General features: G+C 35.7%; 1 long non-coding RNA gene across 1 annotated transcript; it reads left to right on the forward strand.

The window, feature by feature from the left end:
* Positions 1 to 3,274: 3,274 nt before the first annotated feature.
* Positions 3,275 to 15,674, forward strand: LOC134612400 (uncharacterized). The gene is made up of 4 exons (XR_010090928.1): positions 3,275 to 3,346; positions 13,083 to 13,160; positions 14,408 to 14,473; positions 15,152 to 15,674. It is a non-coding gene; the product is annotated as an uncharacterized LOC134612400 (long non-coding RNA).
* Positions 15,675 to 17,546: the final 1,872 nt, after the last annotated feature.

The raw sequence follows: 17,546 nt of genomic DNA on the forward strand, positions 1-17,546 counted from the left end.
ACTTAGAAAAGATGAGATAAAAAAAAACAATTCAACAATTTATATATATATATGTGTGTGTGTTTAAAAAAAAAAATCAAAGTTTAACAGTATAAATGACACTTTTAGTAAAATAGTATTAACAGAGTAAAAGCAATAGGATTAAAAAAAAAAAAAATTTTTAATAATAATAATAGAAAGAATGCATGAGAAAAAAAGTAAAAATAAACAGGACTTGCTAAACCCACAGAACTTGTACAGTGAGGTTGACATTATTATGGGAACAATACGTTTACTGAACCTGGAGGGATATTTCTTACAGTGTGATGGCACTAAAATAAATATAAATATATTCACATTATTATCTCCTCTCAGGAAAAAAATAAAAAAAAGTAAAATAAAGTTCGGGAAGTGTTAGGAGACATTGTCCAGACAGCAACGATGTTACCATAATTATTAATGAAACAACGATAAGATTCTTTTTTTTTTTTTGTCTGAGAAGATCATTGCTAGTGTGATACATCCTTTCTATTGCAGAATAGCTGGAGCAGACTGCCATCTAGCGGACAGCAGTGGAACACGTCCTTACAATAGAACCTGCTGTTAAAGCTACAGAATGCTTCCCAGAACCAAGGGCACAGCAGGACCCCCTCTTTAAAAACGCTGCTGGGGGGCTCGTTTAATCTTGGCTCTTTCCAGATGTGCAGACATGAGTGAAAGCTTAAATCTGAGAGGGCGAGTGTCCTCTCCAGACTTTAAAATAAACAAAAAAACAAAACTTTTGAAAATAGAATGTATCAATTTTAAAGCCAGTGCATGAGTGTTTTAATACAATCTGGCTGTCATAGGGTTAAAAATAACCTAAATAATAATCTAAAACACTCAGGCACTATCAAACATTATATATATATATAAACATAAAATAAATCGACAGGGATATTCATGTTTATTTTTTTTTTTTTTTACTTTTCTTAAAATAATTAAATACAAGGTAAAGACACTATAGGGCATTGAAGTATACCCCCTACCGTCCAGACATGCTGATTTGGGTTGGGGAAGGTGGGGGTTGAGGGGGTGGCAGGCACTGAATCCATTAATGACAGTTTCAGATCACTTCCAACCGAATAGTTAACGGTTTATTTCTCCCCCGAAATAATAAAGAGATTTTTCAATGGGTCCCTGGCCAAGCACCCCTATTGTACAGGCATTGGTAAGAGGGATGGTGTTGACTGTGCAACAGAGAGAATCTCTCTCCTTCTCTCCCTCTCTCTCTCTCTTCAAATAAACTCTCTCTCCTCCTGTCTTCTGGTCAGTGAAAAGGTGAAACGAATACGATTAAATCAGACATAAAGAGAGCTCTGTCTGTGCATCATTTAGATTTTTACTCCTCTGTGTGAAGAGACGCAGGGGGAAGCTGAGAGGCTAGCTGGACTGGAGAAGGGCAGCCCAGGCAGGAGATTCAAGACAGGAGAAGGAGCATCTCTTTCTCCAATATCTCAAGCCAAGACCCCCAAACATCTCCTCGACGGTAAGTACATCTAAGCATGGGTCTCTGGTTACTTGCTGTCTGTAGTTTGCTGCATTTTATGGAGAATTAATATGGCTTATTTGTTTAACCAGTAGTCAATATATTTCCCCTCTTCCAATTTATTTTGGTCTCCATGTTTGAGATGTTGCATGTCATATTTGACATATTTATTCTGAACATTTATTACAAGGGTGTTTGTGCATTTAGCTCAGTGTGGTCTGCACCCTGTAAGTGTTTTATTAAGGGAATGGTATATGTTGGGTCAATTATAAAATAATAATAATAAAAAAAGACAAATACCCTACTCAGTTAATGTATTTACTTGGTTTTATTTGGCTTGGAACTTGCCATTTAATCTCAGGTCAATTGTCTAAAGTTCCCCTGTTTTGTGAATCAGCCCCATCTGATGTTTAAGGAGAAACAGTTAATTCTGAATATGTTCCTGAATGTTGTTTGTGTTGTGAGCGGTTCTTGTTGATGGTGTGTGACGATAACCCAGTATAGAATGCCAGGGTATGGTATTAATGGTCCTGTAATGGGCCTGCATAGAGTAATATATTTTATAACTCTATTTATACATGGCCATAATGCATGATCTATATAAAGAGCTAATACAAGTTAACAGATTGGAGATTAGACCTTAAACAACCCAGAACATGGAAATGTCCATTGCATTCACCTCCTCCTTGCTTTTTGGCCAGCTAATTAAAAGATCAATGCCAGTCATTTAATCTATGCGATAGTGTCAGTAAGATGGGGCAGTGAAAGTGACTTAATCAGTAACTGGCATAGAATATTGGGTGTAAATGTAGCTTCCCCCATATAAACACTGTTATATCTCCCTAGCATTCTATTTCCTTAGTAACCCCCTATACAGCTTCTTACTGCATAGAAATAGAAAATACTGATACAGAGTTAAATTATCCATTGTGCTTTAAGAGTTACAATAGGGTGCAGCGCTAGACAGTCCATTAAATTGTTATAATGTCATCTAACATGTTTTGCCTCGATTTGAGGAGCCCAATGCAACCTATTTAAATAATAAAAAAAAAAAGCTAAACTAATCCCAAGCTTCTCATTTGCATGGCTAACCCCTCTTAAAGGAATAGAGTCAGTGTTATTAAATAAATACTATCCTGTTCTCTGTAGGGGTGGTGGGGCTCCCCAGATATTATTTAGGGATATCTTGTGAAATGATCTTATTAGTTGTTGGTCCTTAACGGGAAAGTAGAGACTAATCCTCAAATCAGCTAAGATTAACCATCAACAACCCAAGTCAATCCATTTATCTCTCTCTCTATATATATATATATATAACTTGAGGAAGCCCTTGTCATTGGCTAGTTTCAGACACAATTTAATAACTATGTGATGTGGATTACAGAGGTTTATACTACAGAACAAATAACCTCAAATCCTAGTGTTTAGCACAGAGTAGAGATCCATGGATAATTCATCAGTGAGACTGTTATTTATATTTTGTTTGTCGAAGTCATAATATTATTAACACTGCAAAAACAAACGAGGTTTTAATAAAAGTGTAAGGTGTAATCATTATATATATTTATTTACATATAGTTATAGTTTCAGTAATTTAACAGAATATTGTGTTTTATTGTCACGTTTCAAATAATTAATAAATAGCTGGAAACTTGTATTTAAGCCCTCAATGTAAAATATAATTTATATTGTTGACATCAGAATTCTGAGGATTGGGGTTAGTTGAATAATCATTTTATTAATCGAGGATATGATTATATAATTTCAGAGCACACTTCAAATTGGATTACCAACATCCACTGATCTGCAGGATGTAACTGATTCAACTTAGTCCAATGTGTAAGTATAAATGTAGGCATTTTGCACATTAAGGTAAAGTTGGGGAATGTATGAAAAAAGGCATTATGGAGCTTAAATAATCAAATTATTTTATATTAAAATCATGATTACATGTTCTGTATATTTTGACGCAGCAAGATAATGTATATGATATATAAAAGCAATTTGTGGAAGGGAATAAAGGAGGGATGATAGTTTTTACATTTTGTACAATCTGCATTTTTGTGCAAAATTCTAACCACATTCTGACAAAATGAGGCCTTCCTGTAGTCATAAACATCACAAAACATCTAAAAATTCTTTCAAATTAGGTAATGTGAGTTTGTTCGTGCAGTAGAACGTGCTGGTCTCTGGACAGCTGATAGAACTCAGTTTGTAGACAATGTAACAAAGCAGCATTGAAAAAAAAAAAAAAATCAGCATTAAAGGCGTCTTAATCCATTTAGACACTTAATAAAACTGTACAAAACCCCTGTTGACTTGCTAAGAGTTTCGGGATCAGTTTTAATGTTTCTCATCATTTTTTTTTTCAACTTTTGTCAAAAACTACTGCTTTTCAATTTAGGAGAAAATATATTACACGTTGAAATAACGTTGCAAGTGAATATTTATTTCCAATAAAAATAAAAAATAAAAGTGACAACATTCTTCAATCATGTTAAACAAATCGTTCAGATGCAAAATTCTCTATTAATTCGGATTTGTAGATCTGATTGCCTACCTTTCAGCATCCCTGCAAACTCTTAAATGTACAGAGAAAAAGTTTAGCTTGTTAAAAAAAATAAAAATTAAAAAAATTAAATTTAGATGAGGTTCCTTTAACTGTACAAATAATCCAGAGAGTTACTTAGAATGTCGAACTTTGTGCAGAGCTACTGTATATGTGGTTGCCATTCGAGTGTTAAACTGTCATGCATGTCCCACTCTCAGGCACACAGAGGGTTAACTAATTGCTCTGAGGGTGTGAAAGTTCTGTGAGACCATTTAACCCTTGCAGGAATTCTGAGAGGCTGAAAGGGAGAGGGATTTGATTGTAAGAGCCGAGGTCTATTCTACACTCAGGTTGTGTGAAAAGGGCGTAAAGGTCACTTGAAATTCTCTTTTATCTTCCCCTATTTTCTCTCTGGATCAGCAACTCTGAAAGGGCACATCTTATCGCCCCTAATGGAAAAAAAGGAGTGGAACAAAATAAAATGCCCCCTTTCTTTATATCACACAAATGCAACTATACAATAAATTACATTATACACTGTTTAGCAATCCCACACAAAAAGTTGATAGATTTAACACTTTTTACACTGAGAGTCTGACAGCGTATTAAGCAATCTGAGATAGAAATTAATAAAAATAAAATAAATATAACACGTTCATACGTTAGGATTCACACTTTCCCAAGTTAAACTCTTTTCTAATTCGATTTTACTTTGTGAACATTATGGAGTGTGTTCCATAAACTGTGAATTGCAAGGGTGAAGAAGCGAATTGGAACCTACAGGCAGTAAATAGTCTGATTCGGTAGAATTCTACAACTGGTAACCGCTTGTTTGTTAGAACATAACAAACTCGCTGTTTAGTGAATACATACCTGCATTTCTGAGAAATGATTAGAAAAGTCTAAATTCTTTAATCTGTTACAGATTTTCCTACATGTACATTGAATTAAAATACAGTCATCCAATTCTAAGTAAGGGTTCCTTAAGAGAGAATAATTAATGTAATTAATCAAATCAAATAAAATGAAAATAGTTTTAGAATTATCCCAGATTTTATTTTATTTATATATATATTAGGCGTTGAAAGGTGCTTTTTTAAAAATAAATTAAATCGGTTTACAAAATCTTAGAGCACGTGTTTATTCTAGATCTGAAGAGGAAGGAGGACATGTAACTGATGTATAATGACTTTTTGTCCCCCAGATACATCTTTAGCTAATTACTTTATAACGTAACCACTTAAGAACCAGTTTCTATGGTTTAACCCTTTGGGCAGCAGTTACTGCTCTTTGTAAACATTTGTCAATGTGATCGCAAGGCTGATGATAAAATAATAATAATAATATATTATTAAACTGGGTTAAAAATCAATGTGTTTACATTCACAGTCCCATATTACAATGCACATAACACTGGGAAGGTAGAAGTTTAAACGTTTTAATAATTTGAGAAATATTAAATTAGTTAGAAATGTACTCAGAATTAGACTCCTTTTAAACAGCAATGGATCTTATCAAAAGTCTCAAAGCCCATTTAAAAAAAAATTAAAAAAAAAATTACTGATTTAATTTATAAAGCACAACTATGAAATACTACCAGTTCGTAGAGAGTTTTACAGGTAAGCCCTAAAAATTACAGTTTTCTAATCAACATTACCTGGGCTAAATCTCATGCACTTTTCATCTACTAATGGTAAAAAGAGGTCCAGAAGGAATGTTAAAAATAAATAAAATTGCTTAAAACACGTTGCAAAAGAGCAAAACCAGGACCTACTTGTAAACCAGAGTAATGTGAATGTACCCTTCCTGCTTAAATACATTATTATTATTATTATTATTATTATTGTCAATGTTAAATCTTCACAATGCATTATATTGCTCAATATTGTGTTATAGTCACGTCACAACAAACAATATACAAAAAAGCTACTTGAACTGGACACACAATTCCCTCTCCCCCAATAAAAATAAATAAATGTGTGTCTTTTGAGAAGATTAGTTTTTTTTTAACCTTTTTATTAATACTGATATTAAGTTATACTCTCTTGCCCCAAAACAGACACACATACACTGTATACAGTCAATAGACTAAGTCAACATGTATCTTATTCTGATGTTCTTGAGTGAGGTACATATCTCCCCCAGAAAAACAAAACAAAAACAAAAAAAAAACCCCACAAAACAACAACAACAACAAAACTAACCAAACAAAACAAAATAAACACACCAAAAATAAACCAACCAAGAAAGCTGAAGGTTTTTCAGTGTCTCGGTTCTGCTTGGCAATATGTTTGTGTAAATGGAAATGTACAAATTAGCATGAAACCAGCTAGTTGGGGTTGTAGTGGTTTTAGCAGGACTAATTGGAGACAATAGAGATAAAATGACTTGTCCAATTAGCAGCCGCTTACAGTTTAGTTGGAGGACGTGTCAGCCCCAGCGATAGATAATTGCTTTATTGCTCACAAAACTATCATCTCCTTAGAGCACATATACTAATTACTTCAGATGGCCATAGGAACTGAACGAGTCTATTAGCCTGTAAAAGGTATATGGTGCTTCTACAACTGCAATGATCCCCATCACAGAGGAGGGCTCTATTCATGGCCAAATATGTCCATTTAATCAGGAGTTTTATGTTCACTTTAGGTCATGTCACCAAATAGTGTGCTGGGGATATGTTTGTTTAAGTTAACAGACCTTGACTTCCTTTCCACTTGCATACCCAGTGGGTGATACTTAGGAGACCTTAAATAATTTAACTATTTGAATGACAGAGAGAAGAGATAGTCATCAGGTTACTTTGCTCCACCTGATACCCACTAGACTTTCATTCATACCCTAAGAGATCTCCCCCCTTTGATCTCTCTCTTCTCTCTGTTATATAATATGCTCACACTGGTTATGAAGCCTTAAATAGTTCAGACAGTTACTAAGAATAGACAGTCTTTGCAACAAGTGCAGGTATGGACTTTAACTCCTGCTACGCTTGGCCAGCTGGTTTGTTGGTTAAGGCTAAGGGAGTTGTATTTGATACTGTAGCTGGTGCAACATAAATTATATTTTAGTACCAACCTGGCAATCAAAGGGTTAAATAGCCTGAAATGTGATTATTTATTGTACACCCAGCATAGAGCTGTCTGAAGCAGCTTGGGTGAGTGGAATTGAAATGGTTCCAATTTGTTAAATTTCACACTGCTGTCAACGCATAGTTTGGTAACTGAAGGGTTAATTGCAAGAGGTGGATTCTGGGCTTGAAACAGTGTATCTCTCAATAACCCAGGAGGCAGACATACAGTTTTTCTTGTATAAATACAGTAAAATGTAATTAACCCCCTGTTTGAGTTGGCACTGAATGTGTTAATAGTTCAGACTGTATTGAGACTGTGCAGAGTGAGACAAAGCAGCCAGCACATCAATCCTCTCTAAAGACCCCCCTGGCTGCCTACTGAAATCCACATGCAGAGTCAGCTCATGTGATCTGCAGACAGACAGGTGCACATAGAGACAAGGGCCCTAACCTCAGGTGTCTAAGTGCTGAACTAGTGAGAATGGGAAGGAGGAAACAGGCTCATTGTCAGCTAGGGGGATCAAGTTATTCACTGTCAGAAAATACTGCATTCCACTCCAGATGCACTCAGCCCTCTATAATCTATTTTCTCACTTCAATACAAGTATTCCTGGCTATGCTGCTTGTCTGCAGAGAGTACAGAGTATTTTATCAAATTCAGTGCTAAGGGGTGTCCAGTGGGGTAAAGGGTGTATGAAGAAAGATGGAGGGAGAGACAGACAGACAGACAGACAGAATGAACTGCAGTCTGAGTACCTGCTGGCTGTCTGTGATCACACCCTGCAGTTATAAAGCTGATTTATTTTATTTTAGGTAACACACTCTCCATTAGCAGAAAAATCTCCCCCTAACAGACCAGATAGTAAAGTGACAGTGACTATATGCCAATGTTAGTGTCATTTTCACTAATCCAATCCAGGCATTGTGAAATATTGTCACATTACTAATTGATGGAGAAAATGCTGTGATCACATTATATATTGAGTCCAGTTTGGAATATTTCGATTTATTAACCAGATCCAGACAGGAATGTGAGGGAAGGTCCTGGGTGTACCTCAGGTAGACGTTTAATTGTCCATGACTTCCTTTCTAATAAACTCTATGGGAAGACTCACATTGAATTGCTCTTTGGTAATTTAATCCATTCATGTTTTTAACTACATACCCAAATCAATTGTAGTGACTGGTGTTGTAATAGAGATGCCAGAAAACTCCAAATTTCTCTGGATACTTATAATCCATACATCCAGATGCGCAGTACATGAAGTGCACTGCCTTGTTCTCGATAAAGCTCCTATAGTGTGAAAGTGAAATAAAGTCCTCGATCAAAAGGGCACAGAAAGGTTTAGCTAATTCTACATACTATAGGGGAGTACTTTTCATGCACTGCTCATCAGCAGGAAGACAAGATATTTATTGAAGGAACAACTTCTAACCTGTGTTACAGGATTCATCCTGAATTGCAATATTTATTTTTTATCTATCAATCATCATCGTTCTAAATATATTTTAGTTTTTCTATATTATAAAGCACTGCGGAATTAGTTGGCGCTATAAAAACACCAATAATATTAATATTAGTGACATGGTTTTACCACAGCTGGCAAAATATTTGGCAAAAAATATTATTTTTATAGGACATTCTAAATTGTTGCTGTTTAATCCTTTGATTAGCAGTGATAACAGTAAGCACCTTGTCGCAATGCATACATTGATCTGTATCACTGCCTTTTCCATATAATTGTGCATTGTCAATATTTATTTAAAAAAAAATAAATTGACATAATGCAGACTTAGATTAATAAAAGTAAAATTTGTCTCTTTTCATTATAAAAAACGAGGTATTATTAAGCATAAAAGGTACGCATTTCCTTTTTCGTGTGACAGACTTGTTCATGGCCTAGAATTTTGGTTTGTCTGAACATTTTATGCGTTGGGCAAATCAGGTTTCATCCATCATAATATAGGAATAATGTAAAAATTGGGTATATACTTTGCAGTTCACTCATAGGTGCATTTTTGCACAATTTGGTTCCCAGATAAAATGCGAAGAATTACAATTATTTTTAAAGCGCCAACATATTCTGCAGTGCTGTACAATAATTAAACAAAAAAGCACTAAATTCCAACCAAACATGACTGACATACTGGAACAATAGTTGAAGAGGGTCCTGCCAAAACAGGCTTACAATCTAAAAATATATATATATATATATATATATATTACATATTTATTAAATAGATCCTATATAAATATAGAATTTATTTTAATCCTTCTCCCTTTTCCCCTCTTTGGTCACTTCTCACTCGATTTGTGAATAAAATCAACATTCAGTGGCTCCCCTAGCCCAGTGTTTCATAACCTTTTACGCAGAAGTACCCATGCATGTTAACAAAACATTTCTAATTACCCCTGCCTCTAGAAAGTAATATTTATTGATTTAGATTCCAAATGAAACGTGTAGACACTGATATTTAACCCCTTAAGGACCAAACTTCTGGAATAAAAGGGAATCATGACGTGTCACACACGTCATGTGTCCTTAAGGGGTTAAGTTAATTCCGTATATGAGAACAAGCCTGTTTTAAGGTAGTAAAGAATTTTTAAAAATAGATATGACATAATGTGAATATTGTGTATGTAAGGAGGACTGTATAATCTAAAGTATATAATTCACAAAATGAAAATATAATACACGCATAATAGCTACACACAGAAGACACTGGCACACAAAGGACATTGACACACACACACTCACTCACTCTCTTACCCCAAGAGGACATACACACATTTATACACACACATACACTGACAGACATACTCTTACTGATTTGGAACACACTGACAGACACACTTAGTGACACACACTCATATGCTGACAGACACACTCACTGATTTCACACACACTGACATACATTCTTACTGATTTAACAGACATTGACAGATACTGACTAACAGACACACTTACTGACACACACACACACACACTGACAGACACACTTGTTGACACACACATTCACTGACAGACACACACTCACTGATTTGACACATTAACAGGCACACTTACTGACACATACATTCACTGACGACGCACACACTTACTGACAGACACATTTACTGATACATACACTTACTGACAGACACACCCACTTATTTGACAAACACAGAAACACTCACAAATTCACTGACAGATACACACACTCTCACTGATTTGACACACACTGTCAGACAGACACATACACATTTTCTCACACACACTCACAAATTATTATTTTTAAGCCCACCCTCCCTAACTTTGAGGGAGCTAGAGTGGATACTTTCCCTAGGGTCCAGTGGGGATCCTTTCCCTGGGGTCCAGTGGGGATCCTTTCCCTGGGGTCCAGTGGGGATCCTTTCCCTGGGGTCCAGTGGGGATCCTTTCCCTGGGGTACTGTTAGGTGTAATCTTCATGCGTCTCCAGCACAGCTCCCTTGTATGCTATTTAGTGATGCAGGGGCGTAAGTGATATCATAACCTAGCTCTCGGCATCACCGCAGGGCATGAGAGGGAGCAGTGCTGGAAGAGTGCAGACATCAGCGCTCCCTCACCGGGTAAGCACAGGCCCACTCTGCCTTAGTGTACAGCCAGCCACCTCCCAGGGGCCCTAAGGTGGCCATTTTGTTTTCGTCCATATAGCATTTCGGAGTTGCAGAATTTGGACAAATCGCAGATCGAACAAAATTTCCTGTATTGCGATTCATTCGAAGTGAGTGCACAAGTCCAGTGATCAGAGTTCTTTACAAAATTGCTTTGCACCAGCAATACTTACTAAAACAAGGAGGGCAGGAAAAGGGCAAATACTCCATAAAACAAGCCTCTGGGGGTTATTCACCAAAGACCAAATTGAAGTAAAGTTAAAAACCAATTGCAAAACATAAGCAAAAATAACTTACAAGGAAAAAATCTCCAACATTGTTTAGGTTGCAATAACCAGGCTATAATCACAGCTTGGTTATTGCAACCTAAATTCTACAACTCATTTACTTTCTCTGTTTTGCTTTTTCAACAAACTTTCCATCTATTGTTGGTAGACTGAACACCTGTAGCTCTCCAGTTTTTAGCCCGTAGCTCTCCAGTATTTAAATATTGTACAAAGGATAGATATCACGAGGTGTGTTTTTCAACATATTCTTTGTTTACTACAGTTGGGAGAGTGGGTGGTCATCCTTAGTGTAGAGCTTCCTATTATTATTATTATTATTTTATTATTTATATAGCGCCATCAGATTCCATAGCGCTGTACAATGGGATGTTAGGTATCTAAGAAACTGGGAACCGAAGAGTTCTGGTGTATTTTCTGAGATACATATATTTTATATTTCCCTTTACTGTTGGTCTGCAAATGGGATATGTGTCCTGTAGGGGGTGATAGTGAGGAAGTACGGACTTATCTACTGCCATCACAATTAAAGATTGACAATTTTATGGATAGAAGCCTAAATTCAATAAATCAGGGAAAGGCATCGGAAATCACTTACACCAACCGATAGTTTATCTGACTTACACCAGTTGCTCCGAAGTCAACGCTTGTTGAATAGAATTTATTCTCTAAACTCTGAATTGTGGTGAATTGAAAACTCAAACTTTTAGGCTAATAATTCTTCAATTTATCAACAGTTACAGCTCGACTATTTTAGTCGCGGTTTGTAACATTCTAGAATTAAACTTTATTGACGTAGCTATAGCAGGATTGTATGGAGCTGTGAATACAACGTTTGCAGGATATGTATAAGCTTATATATGACCACATAGTAATGGTGGCATAAAATCCCATAGGTTTTTAAAAAGGTTAATAAGAAAAGACTCAGACTTTATTGTCAATATATTATAACCATCATTTGTACAGCACGTTATCAAGACATGTATTCATTTTGTTTACACTAGGCTAGATCCTTGTAGTTTGGAAGATAGTAAATTTGTTATTGTGTTTTTGTTATTATCTGTACCTCTTAACTTTTACAATTAAAAAAAAATAATAATAAAAAAGTGTGAATTGGAGCTATAACAATTCATAAATATTTAATTATTTTATTCTCCCTTACCAGGGCTGCTGCTGATTTGTCTGTTCAGAATATGAAAACAATTGCAGATATTTTCCTTTTGAACATTACCGGAATTAAAGTGCACTAATCCAGAATGACATGCCAAATTTATCCACTGTGTAATTCTGCATACGGCAGTAAGAAATAATTTTACATTAATGTACATACATTGTTGCAAGATAAATCATTGGTGCTTCTATTAATTTTGTTGTCTGAGTGCCTCTCAAGGAGAAGAATACATTATAATTTGACTTGATGTTTTTCAGCATTAAAATAAAAAAAAAAAGGAAAGCTAATGGAAGTCCGTCGACAAATATGAATTAAATATGAGGGATGAGGCTGTTCACATACTCTTTGTAAATGGCAATATGTGTTGGAATCAGAGAATAGAATGTAACGTAAAAACAAGTGTCCTTAACACGACGAGCTACTTGTAAAAATGGCGAGGTCAAATTCTCTGCATAAACATTCGACATTCGAACATGTGAAGTAGTGAACGACAAAAATGTCAAGTTTATTTGTTACTGTCATTTATAGAAAGGGTTTGTTAAATATCACAATACATTTATAATGGCGATATAACCTTGGATAAAGCAATGCTAAGTGTAAAATCTCAATGCATGCATTTCGTATGCTAGACATGCAATTTGTTTACAATGTTGTACATTGTTTTTTGTTATTGTTGTGTTTTTTTTACTTTTCTTTTTTTTAAGACTTTTAATTAAAAAAAAAAAAAAAAAAAGTGCTTCATGGAGTTTTATAAAAACGTGAGGATGATCTAAAGGCTGCGGACCCCCCAGAGCAAAAAGGAGGGGAGGGGAGAAATCTGGAAAATCTATTCTGTATGTTTTGTTTTTCCGTCTATAGTAAAGGATGTGAGTTGGACCCTGTTGCGCCAATATGGACGTTTATGAAATTACCCATGACTAGGTATGGACATCAAGTGGCTGGTGAGTATTTTACATGGCAAGATTTATTAACCCAAGGCAAATATTTTTGTAAGGAGCTAGTTCAATTGCTAGGCTTTCATTAAACATAATCCCAATTCCACATCATGTCACATTATATGTATGTATTATAGTAATATATTACTATTAAAGTAACAGAGCGGAGAAGTGTAAACAATGTGGATAGAAATGTATATTGCTTTTATTACCATTTATTAATCACTGATACATTTCTCAGAGCTCTCTTGCGTCTAACCCATCATGCATTTTTGCTTTGGAGATCGGAGCGGCATAAAGATTCTTTGCCTAGGAGCAAAAGATGCAAATCTGGCAATTTACTATATTTGTTCAGCAAATCCAGGTTGAAGCAGCCTGCCGAGCGCCTACATATTTGTGGAATTAGGTTATACTTAGTTATCCTGGTGTCTTTCTCCATAATCCTTTTTAGTGGTTACAAATAGTTATTAGATTTAAGCCTTAGCCGCCTTGACCTAACTCACAGACCATTTAGCAGTTTTCCCTTTTTTTTTCTCTCCAAGTGCTCCAAAAGTATCACTGTACTTGTAGACATATTACGAGGCAGCTGATTGTACTACGACTCTCGGAAGCTCTTGCTGTACCCACAAACCACTGCTCATGGGGGAAAAAGCTCAACAGTACTACAGAAAGTATAGAAAGTATTCGCCACTTGCTGTTTTGGTAAGAGCTTATTGAAAATCCTACACAAAAAACCTGGAGCACAAAATACAAGGACCTCAAATATGAGTATCTTTTTTTTTTTTTTTTAATTATTTTTAATACACTGTTTTGCATATTTTTAAATATAATGCATTTTAAAAAGAATGGATCGAATCCACCATAGAGGAACCCTATAAAACGTTATTTGCTTCATAACGTTTTCCTATCAGTTACTGGATTCCTGAAGGAACACCCCCAGCGCCATAACCAGCGCATTATAGTAGTTATGGTGCCAATAGAGCCCTGGAATGCTCCCACTGTAAGGACTGAAACCATTTTTAGTTTGACTTCTTACCTGGGGCCTACCAGGCCATCTACACTACCAATGCTGGAGACCACGAAGTTCAAATACAAGGCTTAGCTCACTGGCCGAGTGTCAAACCCTCCCCACCCACTGAAAATAGATGGCAGTTGTACCAAAAAAGGCGAAAACTTTACTGTTAGATTTTGCAAATAATATACATTGCATTTAACATGCTTTTTTTTTTTTTCCTTATTTTTGTTTAATCTAGAGCAGTGATGACCTCACACAATTAAAAGGAGAAATAACTTTGTTAAGAACTTAGAATAACATCGAGGTAAGGGGTAAAAGAGGAACTATGCTAGTTACTGTACAGGTTTCTGAATCCATTTGTTCCACTCCATCCTGTAACTTATGTGTTTTTGTGTTTTCCCTTATTGTTGTATCCTTAAAGACTTTATTAGTTGTAAGAAGTGTTGTGCTCCCCTGCCGGGAAGCGGGCACATCTTACAGAGGTGGAATGTGGATCCATTGTCCGTTGTGCAGTTTGTATTTCTGTCCAGTACTAAAGGAGCTGACTTAATATTGGCCATCGATAGTCCAAAGGTGGTATTTCTTCTAAATGGGGTGAGAACAAAACGGACACTAGAAGAACATTTTGTAGTTTTATTCATATAGGAAAAAGAAACAGACTTGCCAAATTTGCTTCAAGCTCTCTTTGTTCACATACCATCCATTAAGGTGAATAAATATATTCTTGAATCAAAATCATGAGAAATCTTCAAATATCAGAGAAGAGAATCTGGATCTATTCCTTGATTTCTTCTAAAGTTGCTATAGAACCAGCTAAGCTTCCAGGAAGAGGCTCGGTGGAAGGGCATCAAAGGGCCTTAAAGTTTTATATTGGCTGTTACAGTCTAACTAATAGAGTGTTTGGCAATTGGCATATCTGATTTCATTGTCGCTCTTAAAGAATTGGCCTTCAAAATAATGTTTTTTCCTTTTTTTCTTACAGCCTTTGGAAACTGTTGAACAGAGATAGGATGCGATGAATGGACAATTGGTGGAACTTTGCCCTTTTCAACATTACAGGGAGCAGCTGACTCATATCATCAATGGAGGTTACCCCGGGTATATTTATGTGTGTTCTATATAAAGTAAGCCATCTAAAACATGACACAGGGTATCAGTTAGGTTGAATGTTGTTTTAGTTCATTATGTGTCAAGTAATGAAAAATGCCCAAAATGAACATTAACAACCATATATAAAATTGAAACCACCATAAATATTTGGTGACATATAAGGCAAAGTTATCAACAGCAATTTAGATTTAGAGTGCTCTAAATGAAGTGATCAAGTTGAAATCAACGCATTGCTCCTAATTTAGCCCTTTGTTCTTTAATTCTGTTTCTCACCTGTTTTTAAATAACGGCTTAGATATGAAAAGGTATAGACCTAACTACTAAGATATTACTGATCCTGGCGATAAAGGGTCACTTGGTTGATGAGCCGACAGTCATGAGTGTAGCAACCATGGGATAGAGGAGCCAGGAGAGGGTTACATCGACAAAACCAAAAATGATTTAACTAATGATTTGACTTAAATGAGCAGTGAAATTACAAGGGCCTAATCTGTATACCAAAACCGCTTCGTTATGTTAAAGCTGTTCTGGTGCTTAGTTTATCCCTTTAATATATTCTCCAAAAGTGGATCTCTGATAATTATGACAGGCCATCCCTGACACACTTTCTTTGGTTCCTACACCGATGCTTACAGTGGATTAGCTACATCAAAAGAAGAAAAACTACCACAACAAGAGGACATAGTCTTAAATTAGAGGGGCAAAGGTTTAAAAATAATATCCGGAAGTATTACTTTACAGAGAGGGTAGTGGATGCTTGGAATAGCCTTCCAGCTGAAGTGGTTGGTTTGAGTATTTGTCCAAATCTGCAATTTTTTTACTTCATTTTGCAGTTTGTTTGTCGGTTATTATTATTATTGGCATTTATATAACACCAGCTCATTACACTGTTCTTTACAATATTATTAAGGTGGGATTTAACACAGTAAAGGAGTTTAAGCATGAGTGGGATAGGCATAAGGCTATCCTAACTATAAGATAAGGCCAGGGACTAATCAAAGTATTTAGAACATTGGGCAGACTAGATGGGCCGAATGGTTCTCATCTGCTGTCACATTCTATGTTTCTATGTGTCTAACAAACTCTACTGTTGTAGCTACAGCAGCCACTTACTGAATATGTCTTTAATTTGCTGGTATTAGGAGATCTAGTTACATACAAATAATGAAATAACTTTTCAAATTTCCCTTTAATTTATTTTCCAGGTTTCTAGTGACTTGTAGGTTAAACATTGTAGAAGACTTGTGCCTCCCAGTTTCATTGAAGATTTTTAAACAAGGGGTTACCCATGTCTTGTAAGACTGTGATTTAAAATTCTCTAAAGTTTTATTTTATTTTATATCACTCTTAAGTTTTGTTTTAGACTTCCACACATACTTCCTTATAGATTAACTGTCTATACCTATTTCAAGAAAGGTAGGAGAACAATATATTCTTCCCTTTTTGTCTTTACTAAAGATGATCCTTCTTCTTTCTGTTACTCTATAAGACATCTTTGGGCGAGCTTGTAAAATTGGGAAATATAACCCAAGGGTGGTTCAAGTTAAGTCCTTGAGAGCTGAAGACGAAATTAGGCTTTTTAGATAATTCTGCATTCACAAACCATACAACAACCTGTAAGATGCGTATCGTTATTTTGCACTAAAGAGACATACAAATTAGTTAGATTACAGATTATGTTTTTTTTTTTTTTTTTATTAATCTTCTTTAGTTTTATTAACAAATAACTTATTTTTTTTTACTCCATCATTTGACTCTTTTTGCCTCACCCTCTAAACCTGCAGGGTTTCACTTTTGTTCCCAAAATAATGCTGAACAGGTCATGCGGTTCCTGAGCACTCGAGTTCCACTGACAATCAAACTATAACTTCCAGAAACCCTTGCAATGCGCAGAAAGTGCTGCCTGCGGTGGAAACTGAGTAGTACCTACAGAAAGTTAAGTGAGAATGTTTGGATTAGCCAGGAGATCATGACATCCAGTGGTGGAGGGGAGCTGTGGCAAAGAGATTGTCCCGTCAGTGGATTAGAGCTAAGTAATAGATTTTTTTTTTACTAGAAGAGGATGCTCAGAATTCCAAACCTACCTTTGAACACTCCCTTCATCAAATATATTTATTTGTAACACTGAAATGTTTGTCGAGAGTACAAGCCTTCACCTACTGTCGCTGCGTGCCATACATATTTTGTTCGAATTACATGTTTGTCTTTGTTCCTATTGGTCAGCAATGCAGAATAGGTTAGCGCTAGATAAATAATTGTAATTGTTA

Source organism: Pelobates fuscus, chromosome 5 (genome assembly GCF_036172605.1).
Source record: "Pelobates fuscus isolate aPelFus1 chromosome 5, aPelFus1.pri, whole genome shotgun sequence".
Lineage (NCBI taxonomy): Eukaryota > Metazoa > Chordata > Amphibia > Anura > Pelobatidae > Pelobates > Pelobates fuscus.